Here is a 26,610-nt window from a genome sequence, read left to right as displayed (position 1 = left end):
AGTGGGTTGATTTGTGATGCCTTAGCCTAAGGGTTGCAGCTAGGAGATGCTTGAAAGGAGGTAGATAGCAGCGAGAGGCTTATGAGAGATCCGCTGGAGGGTAGACTATGCTTAGTGAGAGTAGAGTACTTGGAATCTGGGATCCTTGGAGGAGAACTTGGGGTGTATACTGATGCAGTGTGGACAGTAGTATTGGGCCCGTACTAATGAAGACACTGGAGCGGTGCATAGTCCAAGTAAGAATCCATGGAGCATCAGAGATCAAGTAGGGTAGAGTTATCGAGTGCGAGTATACTCGAACGAGTCCCTGATATTTTCTTATGTTGTATTTCAGAGACATCATGGTCAGGACACGCCTTACACCAGAAAGCAGTGGTGCTAGTGATGAGGAGATTTGTAGAATCATTCACGAGGATGTGGCTGCGGCCAACAGGGAAAAGATACCAGAGATGTTTGGGTCTATCAAGACCACGTTGATAGAGACTTTCGATGAGAAATATGATGCTCTTTCTGATGTTGCTGTTGCTGCAGCCACTGCAGCTGTAGTTGCGGCTAGACCGCAGGGTGGTGATGCGTTGCTGTTCCGGGAGTTCAGAAACACAAAACCACTAGAGTTTGATCGAACGCAGGGTCCGATTGCGGCGATGAGGTGGATTTCGGACATTGAGGGGTGTTTCTTCACATGCTCATGTCCAGAGAATTTGAGGGTTCGGTTCGCGCTGAACCAGCTTCGCTTGGGAACGAAGGACTGGTGGAAGTTTGTAACGGCGCACTATTCGCCTGTTGAGCTTGCTGCGGTGACCTAGGAGAGGTTCACCGCTATGTTCCTTGATGAGTATGTTCCCCCGGTGGAGAGGGAGCGACTGGCACATGAGTTTCTGACCCTCAAGCAGGGTACTGAGTCTGTTATAGTGATCACCAGGATGTTCCACGAGAGGGCGATGTTCTGCCCGGAGCACGTGTCTTCTGACCAGGCACGTATGAGTCGGTATCTGAGTATTTTGAGGAGGGATATACGGGAGTTTGTGGCAAACTCCTCGTACCGGACATTTACTGAGCTTCAGGCAAATGCTCGGAAGAGGGAGATAGAGCTGGAGACTCAGGCTAGGGAGGAGGCAGAGTCTCAGGGGAGGGACAGGCGACCAGCACAGTCCCAGCCGGCAGCCAAGCGGGCCAAGCCCGCCAATTCCAGATCAGGGAGCCAGAAGAGCCGCACTTGTAGCAAGTGTGGCAAGGGTCACGATAGGGTTTGCAGAGCAGGGTCTTGCTACAAGTGTGGCAAGGAGGGGCATATGGCCAAGGATTGCCCCAAGGGGTTCGTAGTCTATTTCCAGTGCAACTAGACCGAACACTGGAAGGCAGAGTGTCTGAAGCTGTGGGAGTCAGCGCAGGGAGCATCTCAAGGATCTACCCCTACTGCTATCAGAGCTACAGAGAGCCGGTCGGTGAAGGCCAAGGCACCGAAGGCACGAGGGAGAGCCTTCTAATTTACCGCGGAGGAGGTCCGCGTTGCGCCTGATGTTGTGGCTGGTATGTATTCTTTCTCATGTTTATTTTGAATTTGTGGTGATATGCTTATATTATGTTATGTGTAGGTACATTTCTTGTATGTTCTATGTCTAATTTGGTGTTATTTCACTCGGGTGTGAGTCGGTCTTTTGTATCTTTAGCCTTTAGTCAGCACATCGGTATTAGTCGAGAGGTGTTGAGTCGACCTCTGAGAGTTTCCATAGCTGACGAGAGAGCAGTGTATGCCACTGAGGTGATTCGAGGATGTGTACTCGAGATCTTCGGCGTTGCGTTTCCTATTGATTTGGTCCCGATTGCGATGGGGGACATCTGTGTTATCGTGGTCATGGATTTGTTGAGCAGATTCAGAGTGGTTATTGACTGCGAGCGACAGCTGGTGACCATACGAGACCCTAGTGAGGGAGTTCTTACGGTGTACGGCGAGGGTACCCGTACTGGTTCAATGTTTTGTTCGGCTGCTAGAGCGAGGCAGAGTCTACGGCAGGGGTGTAGTGGGTTTGTAGCTTACATGATGGATACGAGAGTTGATTCAGAGAGACCGAGGTCAGTCGATGAGGTACCAATAGTGTGCGAGTTCCCGGATGTTTTCCCCGAGGAGTTACCGAGTATGCCTCCAGAGAGGTAGGTGGAGTTCCGCATTGATTTGATTATGGGGGCAGTGCCTATCGCCAAGGTGCCCTATCGCCTTGCGCCCCCAGAGATGCAGGAGCTATCCTCGCAGCTTCAGGAGTTGTTGGGGAAGGGGTTTATACGGCCGAGCAGCTCGCCGTGGGGAGCTCCGATCCTTTTTGTCAAGAAAAAGGATGGTTAACACCAGATGTGTATTGACTACCGGGAGTTGAACAAGTTGACGGTCAAGAACCATTAACTCTTGCCGAGGATCGACGATTTGTTCGACCAGTTATAGGGAGTGTCTTGGTTCTCCAAGATCGATTTGAGGTCTGGATATCATCAGGTGAGAGTGAGAGATGAGGATATCCAAAAGACGGCATTCAGGACTTGTTATGGGCATTACGAGTTCGTGGTGATGCCTTTCGGGCTCACCAATGCACCAGCCGCATTCATGGATCTCATGAATAGAGTGTGCAGGCCGATGTTGGATCGTTCGGTGATCGTGTTCATTGACGACATATTGGTGTACTTAAAATCCAGGGGGCAGCATGAGGAGCATTTGAGGGAGATCCTCGGGGTATTGAGATCGGAGAGGCTTTATGCCAAATTCTTCAAGTGCGATTTCTGGTTACGAGAGGTTCAGTTCCTAGGACACCTCGTTAACCAGAATGGGAGAGCAAGAGTGCCTTAGGCTAGACGGTATCATGAAGATCCCATCGGCGGTAAGCCCACATGGCCAACTTCACCACTGGTAAACATCAGGCCGCAACGTTACTTTCACTGCTGGTATAACACCGACGGTGGCTTTATACTGAGGGAAAAAGTTTGAAAAGGTGGACATTGGGTGGGTTTTGTGAACGTTACAAATGATCGTTGCCATATGTGACATCCCCAATTTCACAGCCAGAAAAGACCGATTTGTTTATGCTTTGTTTTATAAATCAGAGTAATCGTTTAAAGAAAACGGTTGCGGAATTTGTTCCCAAAACAAAATGTGATAAGAATTTATCAAAGCATTTCTTTAAAGAAATGTATTTTCATTAAATAACAAAATCTCGGGATGTCATGTTTCGATACAGACCAAAAGCATAACAGTATAAAATAGACCTTACAACAGTTATTTATAACTACTGATCTATAATCCAAAATCTCTCGTCAAGTCCACCAACTTATACTCTTGTGTCATTACCTGTAATGCAAAGAAAACTGAGTGGGTCAGGCTTGGGAGCCTGGTGAGCATATAGGGTTTTCAACCCACAATAATATATTTATTATATTTAATCATCAAACAATCAACCCAATTACCCATCCCCATTATCTCCATTTATCTTAAGGATCTACCCTAAGAATCATCTATCCTTCATTCTTAAGGATTGACCTAAGGTATAGGCACGAAGTCACATCGTTGCCAGGGTTTACTCAATAGGCACTAACTCGATAGTCACCAAGGTGTATCCAATAGGCGCTAACTCCATAGTCACCAAGGTTTATACAATAGGCGCTAACTTCATAGTCACCAAGGCTTATACAATAGGCGCTAACTCCATAGTCACCAAGGTTTATACAATAGGCACTAACTCCATAGTCACCAAGTTTTATACAATAGACGCTAACTCCATAGTCACCAACTATCCCATCTACCCATATTCTACCCAACATTTTCGTAGATATAAATATACACTTTTATACATAGTTTAAAACCTGTATAGCATGTTCATCCAATACACATTCCAAATAATAGATGAGACACATACACATAACACGTATCTCATAGAGAATAACTCATATCTATGAGTTAGAAGAAAGTAACTACACACTCACACAAAACATATACTTAATACATTCAAACAATACTTGTATTAAAAACGTGTTTGTGAAAGGGACTATACACTCATTTGATCAGAAGATGATCAGACAGCACTACGAATTGCAGAAGTAGTATTCTTCGGTAGATCTGGAAGATCTTCACAAAAACCGGGCTCCTCGCGGGCAGAGCTTCGGCTCGGGAATTGCACTTCTCGGGATCTTCGGGCTTCGGGACTCGCTTCGGGTCTCGGGATGATACTGGGGCTTCGGGGGTACTTCTTTACACGTAAATCAAGGTAATATGGGTGAGAGATGAGAGAATGAGCAACCAAACTCGGTTGGCCCTTCAAATCTATTTATAGGGCAAAATTGGCCCTTGCCACGTCGTGGCCCCTTTTTCCACGTCGTGGGCTTGGTCGTCACTACATGCGTCATCGCAAGTTGCATCTAGGGGACTCCCGGAGGTGTCAGAAGACTGGCCACGTCGTGGCACTGCTTGCCACGTCGTGGTATCTGACAATTTTGGGGTTTCGCCCCCGAACTTCAGAAATTCATAACTTTCGCATACGAACTCCGTTTTCGACGTTCTTTATATCGACGCGAAGGTGAGATTATGCTCTACAACTCTCGTTTAGATTCAATTGACTAATTTTGACTTTATTTTTAATATATTATAATTATATTACTTATATATTATTTTTAGTAGGCCGGGACAGGAAAACTCCGTTATAAACTCATAACTCCTTCGTTTGACGTCCGTTTTCGTCCGTCTTTCCATCGTTGCACTACTATCGATGAGATCTTCAATTCTCATTTAGATTGTTTTGGATAAATATCGCTCTAATGTAAATTCACTATTTACGTCGCGTTGTGTCGTGCCGGTTCTGTCGCGAAACTTCGACAGGTCATAACTTCTTCGTTATAACTCGGATTTCGACGTTCTTTATATATTCGGAAACCTCGTAACATAAAATACATCTTAGTTAAGATTACTCCTTCTAAATAATCTTTCCCAAAAAAGTCATTTTTGACGTTTATCGTCTCTAAATTGACTAGCCCTGATCTACGGGCGTTACACCATATTTATTTATTTATTTTCATTTTTTCTAACCACTATAAATACAAACATATACTCCATATCATAACCTATTCAGTCAAACCTATCTTTATCTTATCTTCTTAAAAAAATTCTAAAAAAGGAAAATCCGTTACAAAACTGTAAGTTATTACTAACCATTGGTTAGGCTATTGTTAAATCATGGGAAACGATTATAGAAACGATGCAAGAAGAAAAAGAAGAAGAGGAGGAAGTCAAATCTAGTCGACCTAAGACGCGGAAGATGATTCTCAGAGATCATTGGGATGCAAACACCCATCTAATGGCACATTGCTTCAATGAAAATTTTGTTTACGGGGAACACCAGTTTCGACGTTGATTTCGAATGGCGAAACATTTATTTCTTCATATAGTTGGTGACGTTACTAACATTTTTGAATATATTAGACAACGTCGAGATGCAAGAGGTCCGGATGAGTTTTCAGAAATATAAAAATGCGCAGTTGCGGTTCGTCAGTTAGCTTAAGGTTCTGTTTCTGATTCATGTGACGAATATTTTCATATGTTTAAATAAGTAGCTAGGGATAGTTTGGATGAGTTTTGCAAATGCGTTGTCACTATTTACGGTCCAAGATATTTGCGTAAACCCACTTTTACTAACGTTTAATCATTATATGTTCATCATGCTAGTGTTCATGGCTTTCCTGGTATGCTTGGAAGTTTGGATTGTCTTCATTGGGCTTGGGGTAGTTATCCCAATGCATGGCAAGGGCAATTTACATGGGGTGATAAGGGTCACCCCACAATCATACTTGAAGTTGTTGCGTCATAGGAACTTTGGATTTGGCATGCCTTTTTTGGTGCTCGCGGCTCAAACAACGATATTAATGTTTTAGATATGTTGCCCATATTCAATGGGTTTTGTGATGGGTCCGCACCTAACTGTCCATTTCAAGTGAATGGAATGACGTACGATTATGGGTATTATCTTTCTGATGGTATATATCCTGAATTTGTTGTGTTTGTGAAAACACTAACATGTCCAGGTGATCCAAAACGCATAAAGTAAAAAACGCATCAAGAAAAGGCTACGAAGGATGTCGAACGAGCATTTGGAGTCCTAAAGAAGCATTGGCGCATACTATAACATCCGGCTCGTCCTTAAAGTGTGGAAAAGCTCGCTTGTCTTATGTATGCGTGTATCATTTTACATAATATGCTTTTGGATGACGAGCACTAAATAATTTGTCAGTTTCAACCAAATGACAATGCATCCTCAAGTACATCATCTAGTGCGCCAATACCACCCGGTTCCATCCCATGGCGTGCAAGAAGAAGGGAAATATGTAACAATTAAGAACACCACGAGCTTCGCAACGATTTGGCGGAACACATATATCAAGTTAATGAAATTGATTTAAATGAGTCAATTGACAATGATATCGGTGAATATTCGGACTGAAATATTTTATTAAGTTAGTTAATTTAATTTTCGTTTTATGATTGTTAAATCAAATGTAATGTCTTTAATTTATGAAATTTTATGTTATTTTAATTAGTATTTATTTTTATGGATATCTCTAGAAAAGTTCAAATATTTTGGCCAAATTTTTAATAAAGTCCTAAATTTTATTTTTTGAATAAAAAAGTTCTGACTTTTTCACCTTTTGAATAGAAAAGCACAAGAAACCGATTAATTTATTCACTTTAGTCCTTTTTGACCCGTTCAGCAGGTCATGGGACCAGATTGTTAATTTTTCAAAAATAATGGGACTTTTTTGCAGATTTCTTCAAAAGTTTTATGTAATGTATAAACATATTTTTTACATATCTATATCTATTTGTACGTATTTTTGTATTTTTTTATGTTTTTACCTTTATATATTTACATATTTTTATGTATTTTAAATATATAAACGTATATTTTTACTTATTTTATATGTATTTTAACCATTTTACATATTTTTTTATGTATTTTTATGTGTTATTTTTATGTATTATGTATTTATATTTTACATATTTATGTATTTTTTAAGCTATTTATATAGATGTTTATGTATTTTAAGTGTATAAACATATTTTTTTTACGTATTTATATCTATTTTTAAGTATTTTACATATTTTTTTTATGTATTACGTATTTATGTATTTTTTTAAAGTTTTTTATATAGATGTTTTTGTATATTTATGTATTTTAAATGTATAAACGTATTTTTAACGGATTTATATTTATTTTTTTTAAAAGTATTTTACATATTTTTGTGTGTTTTTATTTGTTTTTTATGTATTTATATATAATTTTGCTTATTTATGTATTTTTTTTAGTTTTCTTATATAGATGTTTATGTATTTTTATGTATATTAAATGTTTATTGTATTATTTTTATGTAAAAAAATATATAAACATGTAAAAATAATACAATTAAACTATATACATAAAAATACATAAACATCTATATAAGAAAACTAAAAAATACATAAATACGCAAAAATACATATAAATACATAATACATAAAAAAAACACAAAAAACATACAAAAAATATGTAAAATACATACAAATACGTAAAACAATACGTCTATATATTTAAAATACATAAATATACAAAAACATCTATATAAAACACTTAAAAAATACATAAAAACATAATACATACAAAAAATATATAAAATACTTAAAAATAAATATAAATACGTAAAAAATACGTTTATACATTTAAAATACATAAACATCTATATAAAAAGCTTTAAAAAAATACATAAATACATATAAATACATAATACATAAAAATAACACAAAAAATATGTAAAATTGTTAAAAATACATATAAATAAGTAAAAAATACGTTTATACATTTAAAATACATAAAAATACTTAAATATATACATATAAAAACATAAAAAATACACAAATACGTAAATATATATATATATATATATATATATATACACGTCAAAAATATGTTTATATATTATATAAAATTTTGACGAAATCTACAAAAACGTTTCATTTTTCAAAAATTAACAATTTGGTCCTATGACCTGCTGAACAGATCAAAAATTACTAAAATGAATAAATTAGTCGGTTTCTTTGACTTTTCTATTCAAAAGGTGAAAAAGTCAGGACTTCTTTATTCAAAAAATAAAATTTAGGACTTTATTAAAAATTTGCCTAAAATATTAGAACTTTTCTAAAAATATCCCTTATTTTTTTATTTATGCAAATATTTAGATTTTTAAATTTTAAAAAAAAAATAATAGGTAAAAACATCACCACATCCTATTTCATAAATAAAAAATATAAAAACTTCACAAAACTTAGATGGTAATTATGCAACAGCTTTTTAAAATCGACAAAAATTATACCACACACACCCCTTAATTAGGAATTAACCAAGGGCAACAACATGTATAAGGGGTATAGAGGCTGATTATTAAAATCTAATTCAAGAATATACTTCCAACATTCATAACAAAAATCTGTCGTTGTAGTATAGTGGTAAGTATTCCCGCCTGTCACGCGGGTGACCCGGGTTCGATCCCCGGCAACGGCGTTTTTTCTTCCGATTTACTTTTAAAAAGTTTCACAAGTTTTCCGTGTATTGCAATAGGGGTCCTCAAAGTTTCAATTTCCACACTTCCTCCGTTTAATTATCCAAAATACTGTGACGTACATTTCCTTTTACGTTTGTGATTTGAATTTAATTCTTAACAGCACTAGTTATTTTTTGATGATGAAAAACTCGACTTTTTTTCCCACAAGTCCAGTTTCAGAATAAAGTGAAGTCTTCTATGAGTTTAATTTTAAAGAAACAAAACACTCAAGAGGAAAATGAAGGTTGAAGATGAATAGGGCAAAACCGCAAAATGAACAAGATGTTCATCACGTGCCTTACACGTGACATGGGCTAACGGGCATAAGTGCATAACCATGCATTTCTCTTTCATTCTTTTTAGGGACGATTCATGTATTTAGATTCTTGTAGAAATATGATTTATAAATTTTCATATATTATAAGGCCGTTTCTGTAATTTATTTTTATTCCAAGACAACTTGAAGCTTTCTATTCTGAAAATATTTAATATATATTTTTGTATTTGTCCATTAGTAATTATTATATAGTAATATAACTAGATGCAGCATCATTTGCTGAAAATTTATATATAGTAGGGTTATGTTTAATATAGTGGGGTTATGTTCCATCTTCTCATCTTCATGTTATAATTTCTAGAAATAAAAACATTCTCTTTTCTCATCAGTGCAGGATTTGCTTTACATGGATGCAACAGAATCATCATTATCTGACATTAGGAAAAGATGTTACTCATAGAGGTATGTTGGTATATTGATGGATATGTCTGAACATATGTATGTGTATTTTGTTTCATCATAGTTGGTACCTAATATGAATTTGTTTGATTTTATATTCAAATGCATAAATTTTAGTCTTCTAAATGAATTACTAGATGTTAGATTCACAAAAGATAAAACTACACAAACAGTCCTTTAGGTTAGCTGAAAATTGCCACTTTGGTCCAAAAAGGTTTGGACTAACACCAGAGGTCCAAACTTTTCATTTTATTGCGAGTTTGGTCTGATTTGCTTTGAACTTTTTTATAAAGACGATTATGCCCCTTATTATTTAATTTTTCATCTTTCTTTTATTACAACAATTAAAAATAATTAAAAATAAAAAAAAATAAAATAAAATACTCTCTCTCATGCCCATTCCTTTTTCATTACTTTTCCTTTACAAAAGCTCTTTAATGGTTTCTTCCCCAAAAATTCATCAAGAACATCAAATTAGATACAAGAATTTGCCATCAGAACAAGAACAACACCAGATCTTATTTCAAACTTTTTCCAACAAAACCCAGATCTCATGTCAAGCTTCTTTTGGTGAACCTCCAAAGATACGACTCTCGCTCATCAGTTCCTCAAAACCATCGAGACCTACAAAATTACTCACCACTTCCATCGCCCACACCACACCACCAGTTACTTCACCTGAAACCACAAACCATGAAATCAGATTTCTTCCTCTATTGGGTCCATCTGGGTCTCCCCAAAATGTATCAATTCGTTGATGGGTTTTGGGGGTGAATCTAAATGGGTTACATCAGTTCAAAACATGTTGCTATCACTACTCTTTCCCCTATTCATGATTCTTCCTTATGATGGTAAACTCACCAGGCATTTTCCGGATCCTAATAAGAATCAGGATTATGGATTATGGGGGAAGATCAAATAGGATACAGAAGACGATGTTGAAGATGGAGGATGTAAAAGATGAAGTGGGTTACTGTGTTACCAGTTCATCATCTGATAATTGGTTCATCATTCAGGGGAAATTTAGTGTTGTTGGTGGTTGTGTTTGTTCACCACCGTAACCCACCTCCTCTGGTTAACAAACCCCACCAGCCACCATCTTCACCTTCTTCTATGGAAACCACTACCAACATTTAGTTTTGGGGTTTTTGAAGACATTTAGGGTTGATTCAATTTTTGGCTTCATACCTCGCTTCTCGGATGTCGAATTTGTCAAGAAAGAAAGATGAAGATATGCAGCTTATTTAGTTTGTTCGTGTCGGAAAAACCTTAAGGCAATGACGCCATTGATGAATGAACCAAAGCTTATCTGATGGTGATAGGGTTCCGATTTTGTCAAGAAAATGATCAAAATAGGGGTTTTCAATAGTGATAGTGGGTTATTGTGGTGTTGGTGACTAATTTGTCGTGCCTGGAAGGAGAAACATATCTAGAAGAAGGAACAATGGTGAGGAGTAGAAGGTGGGTTTTGAAGAAGATGTTATATCTTCTGGGTATTAAAACGAAGAGAGAGAGAGAGAGAGAGAGAGAGAGGGGGGGGGAGGGAGATAGTATTTTATTTTTCTTTTATTTTTAATTATTTTTAATTGTTGTAATAAAAGAAAAAAGAAAAATTAAATAGTAAGGGGCAAAATCGCCTTTATAAAAAAGTTCAAAGCAAATCGGACCAAACTCGCAACAAAATGAAAATTTTGGACCTCTGGTGCTAGTCCAAACTTTTTTGGACCAAAGTGGTAGTTTTCAGTTAACCACAGGGACCGTTTGTGTAGTTTTGTCTTAACAAAATTTAAGCCTTCTACACTTGCAATACTAACTATTCTGAGAACCTTCTACAAATTACTTATCAAGCAACTGATGGGTTTTAGGTAAAACAAATAAACTAGAAAACAATTCCTAAGTTCACATGCAACCTACTTTGGATCTATGTTTTATCTATTGAACATACAACTTTGAATTGCAAAACAAGAACCCTAGAGGAGAGAGGCTATAATCGAAATTTACAACCTAGGGTTTAGTAATTACATACCTTTCAATTGTTATAGTAAACAATTAATAATTCCCTTGATCTTGATCTTGATCTTCTTGGAAGCTTAGCACCACAAGTGTAATGCCTCTAATGGAATCACACCCAAACTAGCAAGAAGGAAAGTAGAGGAGAGAGGGGAGAGGGAGTATGCAAAATTTCGGCCCTTAGGGTTTCTTCAAAAGAAAAGAGTGACCAAAACATGAACCAGGAGGCTCCTTATATAGCTGAGGGATCTAAGGTTTAGGGAAAACCCTAGTTATCCTTTGCTTAGGGCCTAAGCAAACCCAAGGGCCTTATCCAAGCCCCTATGGACGAAATTATTAGGGTTTCCCCTAAAGATTTCGTCCACCCTTATCCAAGGGGGTTCTAGAGCCTTCCACTCAACTATTAGATAATTGCAAACTAGTCCCTGCACCTTATAATCAATTCTTTTAACCCCAAAATTAATTCTAATTAATTTCTGGCTAACAATTAATTAAACAAAATGATTTCTCATTAATATATTAATCTTTTAACATATTAATAAATTCATTTATATTAATTTATTAATCTTATAATAAATTAATATCTCTCCTTTCATAATTTCCTTGTCTGGTTGCTAGGTTTGAGGGCAACCCAAAAGGACTGTGTTGCTATCAATTCAAGTACATACCAATTATAGTTATGGGCTTAGACACCTAATCCAACAGCAACATTATGAGTTCTTATGGAAGATTTTAAGACGTGTCTTTGTTCAAATGGTTAGGATGCATCAAACTTTCTTTCCAAATAATTTATCTACTATTATTAGTTTTTCTTTGTTCTCTTTCCAAATTTATTCATAATAACCTCTTAATCATCAACATATGTTGTGTGCTAATTTTAAGAAATAACATTGTACTTTCAATTGATTATTTGGCATGGTTGGATTTAAAATAAATAATAAATTAAGAAGTATTAATGAAAGTAAGATGTTATGAAACACAATCTAATGGAAGTATATTTCTATTTCTTGCATTTAGCTTAATCATAGGCTCAATGCAAGATATAATAGTTACTTTTATTTGATTGTGTATTATAGCATCTTACTTTCATTAGTTACTTATATGAAATTTTTGTGACATTTGTTTTTTAGGGATGTCATAAGTGGATCCGGTTTCAGTCACGTTCTGAATTATAATCTGGTACTAATGATCAAGGTATGTTTCTCATTTTCCCTTAATATAATAACAATAATAACAAATTTTGAAATAAGAAAAAGTCAAATCAAGGGTAAAATGGTCAATTTCTGAAATTTAACGACTGAGCTTTTAAAGTAGGTCATCCACGGACATGAAACTTCGAAATTGTAAACTAACAAGTGAAAGACATATAACGGCTAGGGTTTCGTATTATTATCAAAGAGAAGTACGAATACAATGAAAGGGAAAGACATAATATATAGACAAGCTAATTAGGGTTTCCTAGCGAAAAGGACCAATACAAAATAAAGCCCAAAATCTTAATAGGCTAACATCCCCCCTCAAACTCACAATGCAACAGCAATAAGCATTGAGATTTTGTCAGACAGAAAATGGAATCGAGGAGCAGTCAACGGCTTCGTCAGAATATCATCAATTTGCAAAGAGGAAGGAACATAAGGAAGAGAGATAGTGCCCTTCTGGAGATGATGACGTGTGAAATGATAGTCAATCTCAATGTGCTTTGTGCGCTCATGAAACACTGAATTCTTGGCAATCATTATCGCACTCTCGTTATCACAATACAAAGGGGTAGGCTGAGAGATGTGAACGCCCATATCTGCAAGAAACCATCTCAACCAAACAATCTCACAAGTGGCGATAGCCATGGCTGGATACTCAGATTCTGTAGAAGATCGAGAAACAACATCTTGTTTCTTGCTTTTCCATGATATCAATGAATCTCCAAAAAAACACAATACCCAGTAGTGGACTTACGATTATAAATATCACTATCCCAATTTGCATCACTATAGGCACGCAGCTCAAGAGAGGATGAAGATGGAAACATAAGAGTGTGGAACTGAGTACCACGTAAATATCTCAAAATACGAAGAACAGCTCCCCAATGAACAGTAGTAGGAGCAGTGACAAACTGGCTAACCACATGAACTGCATGACCAATATCCGGTAAACCAAACTCCCAACAATGGTACGATAAACCAAACTCCCAACAATGGTACGATAAAGGCTTGGATCTGATAATGGGACACCAACAGTTAGAGATTACTCTGCATTACTCGCTATAGGCGTATTAACTGTTCGATTATCCATGAGTCGTGCACGTTCAAACAAATCTGAAATATACTTTGTTTGAGATAAAAGATAACCCTTTGGAGATTGAGTAACTTCAATCCCCAAGAAATAACGAAGCAATCCCAACTCTTTCATACCAAAACGGTGAGCCAAATCACGCTTTAAAGACTCTATACCATCATGATCATCGCCAATAATAATCATGTCATCGACATATAAGGAAAGAATAATCCAAACTACATTCACACATCGAATAAATAGAGTCGAGTCATGGTTACTTGGTTGAAAACCAAAAGAAGTAACCACCGTAGAAAATTTCTCAAACCAAGCACGAGGGGCTTGTTTAAGGCCATATAGAGCCTTCTGAAGTCGACAAACTTCACCTGGTTGGTGAGCAATACCAGGGGGATGAGACATGTATACTTCCTCATGAAGATCACCATTCAAGAAAGCATTCTTGACATCCATCTGATAAATCTTCCATTGACGAATGGAAGAAATTGCAATCAAGGTGCGAACAGTCGTCATTTTTGCAACAGGGGCAAACGTCTCCTCATAATCCATACCATACTTTTACGCATACCCTTTCGCCACAAGTCTGGCTTTATAACGCTCAACAGATCCACCAGACTTTGTTTTGATTTTATTAACCCAACGACAACCAATCGTGTGCTTTTCGGGTGGAAGTGGAACCAGATCCCATGTATGAGTCTGATAAAGAGCTGCAAGTTCCTCGGCCATAGGAGTCTGCCAAAGGGGATCATAAACGACCTCTTTGTAGGATGTTGGCTCAGAGATACGATGTACATTAACAATAAAAGAGGCAAAAGCATGTGAGTAAGAGGAATAGAAAAAGTCAGGAAGCTTTGTGGACTTCTTATTACGATAAGGCCTCGATGGAGGGGGGTCTTGATGATTTGCAGACAGAGGATCAACGATAGGTGTTGGATCAGCTGCATGTGGTTGATCAACAGCAAGTGGTGGATCAGTGACATGTGGTGGATCATCAATGCCAATGCTAAACGGATCAATAGTACAAAGCTCCTCTTGGGTTGCATCACGTGATTGAACAGAAATTATATAGAATGGAATATGCTCCAAAAAGGTGACATTGCGAGATACATACAGTTTCTGATTTGAAGGATCATAGTGTCGATAACCTTTCTGACCAATACCATATCCCAGAAAAACACAAAGAGCTGATTTTGAAGACAACTTATCTCTCTCTACATGAGGCTTAAAGACAAAACATGTACACCCAAACACTCGTAATGAAGAATAATCTGGGAGTTGTCCAAACAACATTTCATAAGGAGACTTTCCCGAAGTGTACGCAGTAGGAATGCGATTAATAACATAAGTGGCAGTATGAATAGCTTCTCCCTAAAACATATTGGGAACTTGAGCAGAGAGTAGTAAGGATCTGGAAATTTCTAGGAGATGTCGAAGCTTTCTTTCTGCAACACCATTCTGTTGAGGAGTGTCTGTACAAACTCATCTTGCATTCCATGTTTCGCTGTTGAAATCAAGATACACTCAACAGTGGCTAGAAGAAATTTCACCTAAATGGCTCATCAAAGAACCAAAACCAACATATACTCCTAAACATATATTGCATACTTGTACTTATGCTACAGCTCAGACTCAAGTACTCATCAAATGGGCCAATTGAGAACTCTTAGAATCTAAATGGGGAGACAGTAGCGAACTGGAACAAATATTTATGACGTCATGGATCAGGTCGTTTCTCACGAGAGGGTATTGATATGACCCACATACCTAACCAATAATTTCTAGTAGCAACTAGCCCAAAGATGCATTTTCTGTCCAAACACAATGTGAAAAAGCCTGTCCAGTTTTTTGGGTTGATTCCCACGTGATTACTTAGTCAAAGCTCTTGTGATGTTTCACTTATTTTATTCATGAACATTCCCATTATCAGGTTAAAGATCCATGATCTCCAAGATTTGTGTTAGCACTTCGTTTTCAATGTATTTAAGTTTCATATTGCATGAATGGAAATATATCAAAAATTGTCCGGGTCTTTGTTTTTCTTTTTCGTACTCTTAGGAGATTCACCATGTCAAATAGATCATATCATTGACGATATGATTTTATAATAAGAAACAATTATTGGTGAAATTTACTAAACATTAGATGCATTATAGATTTTTTTTACAACAAATTACTAAAATCGTCCCAATGGTTTACCGAAATTTCACGTTTGGTGCCAAAAAAAATTTGTACTCGGACCGTCCCTAGGTTTTGATTTTGTTTTGTAGTAAGTCCTTTGCTGACTTAAATTCATTATTTTTCCCTTATTGTTATTTTTAATAATACCTTTTAGTTTCATTTTACTAATTAATTTATTAATATAGAAATTAACTAATTCATGCCCCACCATCACCACCAAATGTCATTACCATTGTAACATCCCGATTTCCAGGTACGAAATTTATTTCCAATTATGCATGATTTTTCCATGGAACACGACGTGGTGAAGCCTCACCACAACGTGTTTAGGAACTTTTAGGCCACGTATTTTTATGGACCAACACGGCGTGTTGGTGTGTAAACATGGAGTGTTGGCGGCTGGTTGAGAAAACCCTAATTTTTAGGGGTTTGCACCCTATATAATCTCCTTAAGTCCCAAGAGCTGGGATTTTATCAGCCTCCATTTCCCCAAATCGATCCTTGAAAACCCTAATCATCCTTCCTTCTCATTTGTAAGCTAGTGTGGTGCTTTTGAAGCCGTGAAGGAAGAAGTTGGAAGAAGGAAGCAAAAATCCAGCAAGCAACCCCTCATCTTTTAGTTTGGTACTTTTCGTGACCTTTGTAAGTGTCCAAGATCCGATTTTTATCCTTCCATATTGCTAGATCTTGAGTTTTTTCCCTTTAGTTTCTTGCTCTTGAAGGTTGGAATGGTTAGATCTCATAAAGTTTGCAACTTTATGAATCTCCAAGTCAAGGTGACCTAGTAGAGTCTTGGATCTGGCCTTTAGTCGAGTTTTGATGCCATGCATAGAGATTAGGTCATAAATCCCCATTTTGACCTAATATGGTTTCAAGACATGCATTGGACATGCACGTCTATAAAGCACTGACCTTTGGGATGGTTTTAGTGCTAGAATCTCTTCTTGAAAGGATGGCTTCAGACTTTAAGGATTAAGTGCTTATTGGTTAAGCCTTTGTATCTTGAAGCTTTTATGGTTGGGTTTTCGGACCTTTTGAGTAGTCCCAGTGGATAAAGTTGGAACATTTTTACTTCTTAATAACATTTTGGTATAGATCTGAGCTTTGGAGCTATTGGAATCGAAGAAAGCAACTGAATGATTAAGTTATTGGAACTCGGGCAAACACGGCGTGTTTGCAAGTCAACACGGCGTGTCAGCTGAGGTTTTCCTGACCATCTGGTTATTGGCCGAACACAACATGTTTTCAAGTAAACACGAAGTGTTGGGTCAACATGGATTGTTGACTGTGACCTTTGACCAAGTCTAACCATGAGGGTATTTTGGAATTCTTATGGAAATTGGTCATTTGATGGAATTAGGTATCGTGTAGAGAGTTGAGATTCGGAGTCGGGCCTAATCAGTTCTATTCAGTTTGCGAGCTAAGTTTTTCCTCAATGTACTTGCGGGTCGAAGGCACCAATACCAGTCCATTAGATTGATATCCTATTATATATGCTATTGTGTTGTTGTGATCTATTAGAGTGGTATCCTCGTAGATAGGATGTTGTTGTGCTGTAGTGATCTGATAGGATGTTGTTATGCTTAGTGATCTGTAGTTCTGCTTGACTGGCTATAGACTATTACATGGTTATCTGTTATATGTGCACATGTTTGGTCGGTGGTTGAGGCTTCCCTACTCTACGCGTAATCCAATAGGCCAGGGCATATCAACCTAATGGTTGAATGGGCCCGTGGGTATTTGATCCCAAGGATGATTGGACCCATAATATGTTGGCAATCCAACCTGATGGTTGAGGGCCTAGGGTATTCCAAGCCAATGGTTGACTAAACCCATAGTATGTTAGCATTCCAATTTGATGGTTGAGGGCCTAGGGTATTCCAAGCCGATGGTTGACTAGACCCATAGTATGTTAGCATTTCAACCCAATAGTTAAGGGGCCTGGGGTATTCCAATCCGATGGTTGATTGGACCCATAGTATGTTGTTATTGTATATGTGTTATTTGTTGTGTTGGTACTTTGGGGGAACTCACTAAGCTTTGGGATTACAATTTTGGGTTATGTTTCAAGTACCTCAGATGATCGCGGAAAGGCAAAGACGTGATCATGCACCCCCTCGTGTTGTGTTTTGTGATTTTGGGAAAACTCTGCCATTAAACATGTTTTGAAAACTACATTGTAAACAATTATGAATTTTGGTTGGTTTGAAAAAGTTTAAATTTTCATGAATTTTATGGATGTTACAAGTTGGTATCAGCCTTGGTTTGAGTGAATTAGAGGAACACTCGTGTGAATCCAATCTCAAACTAAGGAAAAATATTTTTAAAACAATTTTCAAATAGTTTTCAAAATAATCGAGGAGGATGCAAGGTGTATGATCATCTGAAGCTAGTAAGTAGACCCCAAAATACCACATTGTTATTGATATTGTGATATGTTAGAACAACATGCTAGTGATAGGCTAGGGATCTTCAGGAATTGCATGATAGAATTGCCTGATTACATGATGTCTGATAGCCTACGCCCTTTTTTTTATGAAACTAACATCATTACTATAGTTTCTTAGTGTATGCATCATGGTTATGCATAACTAAGATTATGTAGCCTGAGAATGTTTGGTTTGGCCTTATTCCTATTCTTGTTTAATGAAGGGCTTAGGGTAGGATCAAATATTCTACTGTCTATAGGGTACAGTGGTATGTATGATTAACATACACGATTGCTGCAGGGTTGGTGAAAGTTTCATGGTTGAGTTGTGTGGGGTCATCCGACCAGTTTTGAGATGTTTAGCCTTCCTATAAGGAGTGAGGATTGAGTGTATGATTATGCTAGTGTGTATTGTTAGGTTTGTTGTGATGATCCTCTGAGACAAATACGGGTAGGTGTGGAAGGTAGTATGCGCCCGTACTACTGAAAGCACAACACGTGTGCGTGTAACAGGAAAGTGACAAACCCTAGGGCTTTGTTGGGATTTGTTTCCATGTTATGATATGCATGTTATCTGATATCTCTTTGGTTTATTTTTATTATGGTGACTACGAGATGATTTGAGGTTGCATCTGGATCGGGATCAGGAGATGGTAGTCAGGGAGGGTCAGCTGCGGTGGATGACAGGATCAAGGAGATCCGGCAGGAGGAGGTTGTTGCCCACTTCCAAGCTTAGTTGCTAGAGATGTTTGGGTCTATCAAGGCCACCATGATAGAGTATTTTGATGAGCAATATGTTACTTTGTCTGAGTCTGCTACTGCTACAGCCACCGCAACCATTGTTGTTGTAGGGGTTGGATCTGGTTGGGTTTCCATTATCGGGACTTCGAAAATACGAGGACCTCAACTTTTTATGGAGTGTAGGACTCGATTGTAGCCATGAGGTGTCTGGATGATGTTGAGGGATGCTTTTTCACCTGTTTATGTTGAGCTGACCAGAGGGTCAGGTGCGCTCTGAACCTCTTGAAGTCCGGAGCAAAGGATTGGTAGAGACTTGTTACCAACTCGTATTCTCCTGAGCATAGATTTGTTGTATCTTGGGAGCAGTTCACGTACATGTTTCATGCTAGTTATGTGTCGTTGGTTGAGCATGAGAGGTTGGCCCATGAGTATTTGGACCTGAGGCATGGGATGAAGTCGGTGACAGAGAGTTTGCTGCATCTAAGAAGGCTCAAATGACCCGTTACTTGAGCATGCTCAAGACAGAGATCTGAAAGTTTGTGTCCACCCAACGCTATGGTGCCTTGTTGGATTTGTAGGAGGCTGCTAGGCAGCGAAAGATTGAGATGGAGCTCCAGATGAGGGAGTATAGACCGGCCTCGACGTAGTCGCAACCTGCATCGAAGCGGTTTAGGACCGCTCATTCTAGGTCGGGGAGTCAGAGGGGACCGTACTTGTAGGAAGTGCGGTAAGGTACATGATGGAACTTGTCGATCTTCTTCGGGATACAACAAATATGGAAAGCAGGTCCACATTGCGAGGGACTGTCGATAGTAGACTCCAGCTTCTGGCATCAGACTTTGTTACCACTATGATCTGGTGGGCCATATGAAGGACCAGTGTCCCTTGCTTGCTGCCAGGCCGGCGCAGGTTCCAACACTGACTACTTTGAGGATCACAGATGGGATTCAGGGCAGGGTGGAGCGCCTGAGGGCTCTAGGTCGTGCTTTTCAACTCACTACTGAGGATGCCAGAGCAGCTCCAAATGTTATGACTGGTATGTTTCTATCCATTATTATGTTGATTATGTTTATGTTGTGCTTATATATGTGCCTCTGTTAGGTACGTTCTTAGTGAACTCTTTTCCTGCTCTAGTGTTGTTTGAATCAGGTGCGAGTCGTTCTTTTGTATCTCGATTGTTCAGTAGGGAGTTTGATATGCCCATTGGGGAGTTGGAGTGTCTGTTGCGAGTTTCTATCACCAACGAACACGGGGTTTCTACATCATCAGTATATCATGGTTGTGTGCTAGAGATCTCTGGGGTGCCTTATCCGATTTATCTAATCCGTATTCCTGTGGGGGATGTTTGTGTGATTGTATGTATGGATTGGCTGAGCCGGTTTGGTGCTATGATTGTTTAAGAGGGTCGGCACGTAGTAGTTCGAACCCTAAGTGGGGGAGAACTGGTTATTTATGGAGAGGACACTAGGCTAGGTTCAGGGTTTTGTTTTGCAACTAAGGCTCGGCAGTATATTTAGCATGGGTGTGCAGGATACTTGGCTTATGTGGTGGATACATGAGTTGGGGACCAGGTTTTAGTTTCAGATGTCCTAGTTGTCAGGGAATTTGCAGATGTGTTTCCGGAGGAGTTACCTGGTGTGCCTCCCGAGAGACAGGTCGAGTTCAGGATCGAACTCATGCCAGGTGCGACCCCTATTGCCAAGGCGTCATATCGCTTGGCACCACCTGAGATGCAGGAGTTGTCATCTCAGCTGCAGGGGCTGTTAGGCAAGCAGTTTATCAGACCGAGCAGTTCTCCGTGGGGAGCATCGCTTTTGTTCGTCAAAAAGAAGAATGGTTCACACCGGATGTGCATTGATTACTAGGAGTTGAAAAAGTTAGCGCTGAAGAACTGTTATCCCCTTCCGTGGATTGACGACCTCTTTGATAAGTTACATGGTGCATCTTGGTTCTCCAAGATAGATCTGAGGTTTGGGTATCATCAGGTCAGAGTGGGAGAGGAGGACGTGGAGAAGACTGTGTTCCAGACTCGTTATAGGCATTACGAGTTTGTGGTGATGCCATTTGGGCTCACCAATGCGCCTGCAATATTCATGGATTTGATGAATCGAGTATGCAGGTCGATGCTCGATCGTTCAATTATTGTGTTTATCGATGATATTTTGGTGTATTCCAAGACCCGAGAGCAGCATGAAGAGCATCTTCACGAGCTACTGGGCGTTTTGAGGCGAGAACGACTTTATGCTAAGTTCTCAAAGTGCGAGTTTTGGTTATGAGAGGTCCACTTCCTTGGGTACCTCGTTAACCAGGATGGGATATTGGTCGATTCGGTCAAGATTGAGGTTGTGATGCAGTGGGAGGTTCTGAAATCTCCCTTGGATATCAAGAGTTTCTCGGGTTTGGCAGGGTACTATCGGAGATTCATTCAAGATTTCTCCGAGATTACAGTACCCCTCGCTTGTCTAATGAGGAAGGGGGTGGATTTCCGATGGGGCCTTGAGCAGCAGTCGACATTTGAGACACTTCGGAAGAGATTATGTGAGGCCCCGATATTGACCCTCTTGGAGGGAATTAAGGATTTCATGGTATTTTTTTATGCATCCATCATTGGTTTGGGGGCGGTCCTCATGAAGAGAGGACAGGTGATAGCTTATGCTTCGCGGCAGCTGAAGCCGCACGAGATGCGATATCCCACACATGATTTGGAGTTGGGGGCAGTGGTGTTTGCCCTCAATATTTAGAGGCATTATCTTTATGGGGTTCGTTGTTCTATCTACATGGATCACAAGAGTCTGAGGCATATTATGGATTAGCAGAAGCTGAACATGAGGCAACACAGGAGGTTAGACGTAGTCAAGGATTATGACTGCGAGATCCTTTACCATCCGGGTAAAGCGAATGTAGTGGCGAATGCTTTGAACCACAAGTCGGCTAGGTCTTCAGATGGGGTGTCGTGTATGAGGATATCCGTGGATTCCATGCTTTTAGGTTTGATTAGGAAGGCTCGTACCCAGGGTGTCCGAGAAGAGAATTGGAAGAAAGAGAGGACCAGAGGTGAGATTACCAGATTTGTTTCAGATAGTCGTGGGTTGTTGACCCGATGTGGTTGGGTCTGGGTTCCGATATCTGGTGGGGTCAGACAGATTGTATTGGAGGAGGCTCATAAGTCTCGTTTTTCTATTCATACGGGGCCACCAAGATGTGGATTTGAGATTGAGCTATTGGTGGCAGTGTATGAAGAGAGAGATAGCCTGGTATGTAGAGAGATGCATGACCTGCAGGATGGTCAAGTCTGAGCATCAAAGGCCACATGGAAAGTTGCATCCTCTGGAGGTTCCCACGTGGAAATGGTAGCAGGTTTTGATGTATTTTATCACCAAGTTGCCGAAGACGACAAAGGGTTATGATGCTATCTGGTTCATCTTGGATCGATTGACCAAGAGTACCCACTTTCTGGCGATTCAGGAGAGTTCGTCGACCAAGAAGTTGGACGATGTGTATGTTTGTGAGATCGTTGCTTGCCATGGGGTTCTGGTCTCCATTATTTTCAGACCGTGATGTTCAGTTCGCCTCCCGATTTGACAGAAGTTCCATGAGAAGCTGGGCACGAGATTGCACTTCAGCACTGCTTATCATCTACATAACGATGACCAGAGTGAGCGGATGATACACACCATTGAGGATATGTTTCCGGCCTGTGTTATCGATTTTGGTGGGAGCTGGGATTCCTACCTGCCTCTTGCGGAGTTCTCCTACAACAACAATTATCACTCCAACATTGGTGGCCCGCCTTTCGAGCTCTTGTATGAGTGGAGATGTCATACCCCTTTTTGTTAGGGAGATATTGGTCACGGGGTTATGGGGTGGACCGAGGTGGTCCTGCAGACCATAGAGCTAATTCAACAGATCAGTAGAGAATGAAGACTGCTCAGAGTCAGCAGAAGAGCCATGCCGACCGACGCTGATTTGAGTTGGAATTTTAGGTCGGCGACATGGTATCACTGAAGGTCTCATCTTGGAAAGGTGTGATACACTTCAGGAATAGGGGAAGATTGGGGCACTAATATATTGGGCATTTTCGGGTGATTACCAGGGTTGACAAGGTTGCTTACAAGTTGGATCTTCCCGAGGAGCTCAGCCAGATTCACAACACTTTCCATGTTTTGCAGTTACAAAAGTGCGTTTTGGATTAGGATGTAGTGGTTTCCTTGGATAACATTTAGGCCGATGAGCACCTGAACTATGTTGAGAGACCGATGGCTATCTTGGAAAGAAAGATGAAGGTTTTACGCAACAACGAGATACCTTTGGTAAAGGTACGGTGGCAGCACTGGAAGGGCTCTAAATGGACCTCGGAGCTAGAGGCAGAGATGCATGAGCATTATCCCGATTTATTTACCACAACAAATTTCGAGGACTAAGTCTAGTTCAAGTGGGGCAGAATTGTAACATCCCGATTTCCAGGTACGAAATTTATTTCCAATTATGCATGATTTTTCCATGGAACACGACGTGGTGAAGCCTCACCACAACGTGTTGATGAACTTTTAGGCCGCGTATTTTTATGGACCAACACAGCGTGTTGGTGTGTAAATACTGAGTGTTGGCGGCTGGTTGAGAAAACCCTAATTTTTAGGGGTTTTCACCCTATATAATCTCCTTAAGTCCCAAGAGCTGGGATTTTATCAGCCTCCATTTCCCCAAATCGATCCTTGAAAACCCTAATCATCCTTCCTTCTCATTTGTAAGCTAGTGTGGTGCTTTTGAAGCCGTGAAAGAAGAAGGAAGCAAAAATCCAGCAAGTAACCCCTCATCTTTTAGTTTGGTACTCTTCGTGACCTTTGTAAGTGTCCAAGATCTGATTTTTATCCTTCCATATTGCTAGATCTTGAGTTTTTTCCCTTTAGTTTCTTGCTCTTGAAGGTTGGAATGGTTAGATCTCATAAAGTTTGCAACTTTATGAATCTCCAAGTCAAGGTGACCTAGTAGAGTCTTGGATCTGGCCTTTAGTCGAGTTTTGATGCCATGCATAGAGATTAGGTCATAAATCCCCATTTTGACCTAATATGGTTTCAAGACATGCATTGGACATGCATGTCTATAAAGCACTGACCTTTGGGATGGTTTTGGTGCTAGAATCTCTTCTAGAAAGGATGAGCTTCAGACTTTAAGGATTAAATGCTTATTGGTTAAGCCTTTGTATCTTCAAGCTTTATGGTTGGGTTTTTGGACCTTTTGAGTAGTCCCAGTGGATAAATTTGGAAACTTGATCCTTATTAATAACATTTTGGTCTAGATCTGAGCTTTGGAACTATTGGAATTGAAGAAAGCAGCTGAATGTAGTAAGCTGTTGGAACTCGAGCAAACACGATGTGTTTGCAAGTTAACATGGTGTGTCGACTGAGGTTTTCCCGACCGTCTTGTTGTTGGCCGAACACGACGTGTTTGCAAGTAAACACGGTGTGTTGGGTCAACATGGACTGTTGACCTTGACCTTTGACCAAGTCTGACCTTGAGGGTATTTTGGAATTCTTATGGAAATTTGTCATTTGATGGAATTAGGTATCATGTAGAGAGCTGAGATTCAGAGTCGGGCCTCATCAGTTCTATTCAGTTTGCGAGGTGAGTTTTTCCTCACTGTACTTACGGGTCAAAGGCACCAATGCCGACCCGTTGGATTGATATCATGTGTATGTATGCTATTGTGCTGTTGTGATCTGTTAGATCGGTATCCTGGTAGATAGGATGTTGTTATGTTGTAGTGATATGTTAGATCGGTATCCTGGTATGTAGGATGTTGCTATTCTTAGTGATCTGTAGATCTGATTGACTGGGTGTAGACTGTTATATGATTATCTGTTGTATGTGCACATGTGTGGTCGGTGGCTGAGGCTTCACTGCTTTGTGCGTAAGCCAACAGGCCGGTGCATACCAACCCGATGGTTGAATGGGCCCGAGGATATTCCATCCCGAGGATGATTGGACCCGCAGTATGTTGGCAATCCAACTCGATGGTTGAGGGCCTAGGGTATTCCAACCCGATGGTTGACCGTACCCATAGTATGTTGGCATTCCAACCCAATGGTTGAGGGGCCCGGGGTATTCCAACCAGATGGTTGATTGGACCCATAATATGCTGTTATTGTATATGTGTTATTTGTTGTGTTAGTACTTTGGGAGAACTCACTAAGCTTTGGGCTTACAATTTTGGATTATGTTTCAGGTACCTCAGATGATTGCAGAAAGGCAAATGCGTGATCGTGCACCCCTTTGTGTGTGTGTTTTGTGATTTTAGAAAACCATGATATTAAACATGTTTTGAAAACTACATTGTAAACAATTATGAATTTTGGTTGGTTTGAAAAAAGTTTAAATTTTCATGAATTTTATGGATGGTACAACCATTTATCAGCTACCGCCATTGGAAACCTCCCATCCACCGGAAACCACCATCGATGACCGACAACCATCACCTTCCACCATCAGAAAAGTGAAATAAATCCAGAAAAATCTATTATGCAGCTTAAACTATTAATGAATTAAGAAAACCAAAGTTGATGCAGATGTGAATAAATCTGAAGCAAACACCAGACACCACTTTGCCCACAGTCGGAAAACCATCACCCACATCTCTAACCCTAACATATAACTCAAATATCGAAACTCAGACGACTAGAGCGTCACCGTATACTAGATCAGTTTCAACTACCACCATGAAGCCAACAGCGCCACCCGAAGTCACCATATTGGGATCCAAATCTGTTGCGGCCACCACTACCATCGACTAGTGCCAAACAGATCTTGTTCAGGAAGGCAATGAACAAGTATATCGAGACAAGATGGAAGGAAAACGAAGTAGATAGAAATCGACATCGGGAAACCCTTTACAGAACAAACAATGGAGGCAGAAAAGGTTTCTAGCGAAGAGAGCTTGCAACATGATCTGGTGGTTCCATGGGTTTTCAATGGATTCCGCTACTAACGATATGGTGCTTCCAACACGATCTGGTGGTTTCGATGGCTGCGATTGATGGCTCTGGTGGTGGGGGTTGAGTTCCTTTCTTCATCTGATATCAACCGGTGAGGGGTAAGGGGAGAGGATAAAGAGTGAAATCTGATACGCACCGATTCACTTTCAGAGAGAGGATGAAGTGGAGAGGTGAAACGATTTCATAATTACAACAATTTATGGATGGTGGCGATGGCTCCGATTCGAGTTTAACATCGATGGTTTCAAGGGTGGGTGTCGCCGATTTCAGTGGAGAGTGTCGTCGATTCAATTGAGGGGAGTCAAAATTTGATGAAGGATTTTAAGGGAGGTCATTCTCTATTTTTTGGAGAAGGGAGAGGACGATATTGTGTGAGTATTGAGAAAGAGATAATGGGGTTAGGGACCCATATTTTCTATTTAATAATATTCTTTAGAACAAATTAATAAAATGAAAATTAATAATATTCCTATTAAAATGGACGTTCAACCTAACAAAATAAAAACTTAGAGATGACCCGAGTGAAAATAAGAAGTTAGACACTAAACATAAAATTTTGGTAAACTATAGGACTAATTGGGCCGGCTCATTGAGGGCCTTCATGATTGGTAATCTTTTTAAGCCTCTTTCCCTCATTCAAAATA

At 39.5% G+C, this 26,610-nt stretch overlaps 1 non-coding gene across 1 annotated transcript; it reads left to right on the top strand.

Annotated features, from left to right (window-relative positions):
* The first annotated feature begins 8,486 nt into the window (after nucleotides 1-8,486).
* TRNAD-GUC (transfer RNA aspartic acid (anticodon GUC)) lies at nucleotides 8,487-8,558 on the top strand. The gene has a single exon. It is a non-coding gene; the product is annotated as a tRNA-Asp (tRNA).
* The last annotated feature ends 18,052 nt before the right edge of the window (nucleotides 8,559-26,610 follow it).

The sequence above is a fragment of the Lactuca serriola genome, chromosome 7 (genome assembly GCF_051521515.1).
Source record: "Lactuca serriola cultivar US96UC23 chromosome 7, Lser_US96UC23_V15, whole genome shotgun sequence".
NCBI lineage: Eukaryota > Viridiplantae > Streptophyta > Magnoliopsida > Asterales > Asteraceae > Lactuca > Lactuca serriola.
The sequence above is the reverse complement of the archived record's forward strand: the minus strand, read 5'-3'. Positions and strand labels throughout refer to the sequence as shown.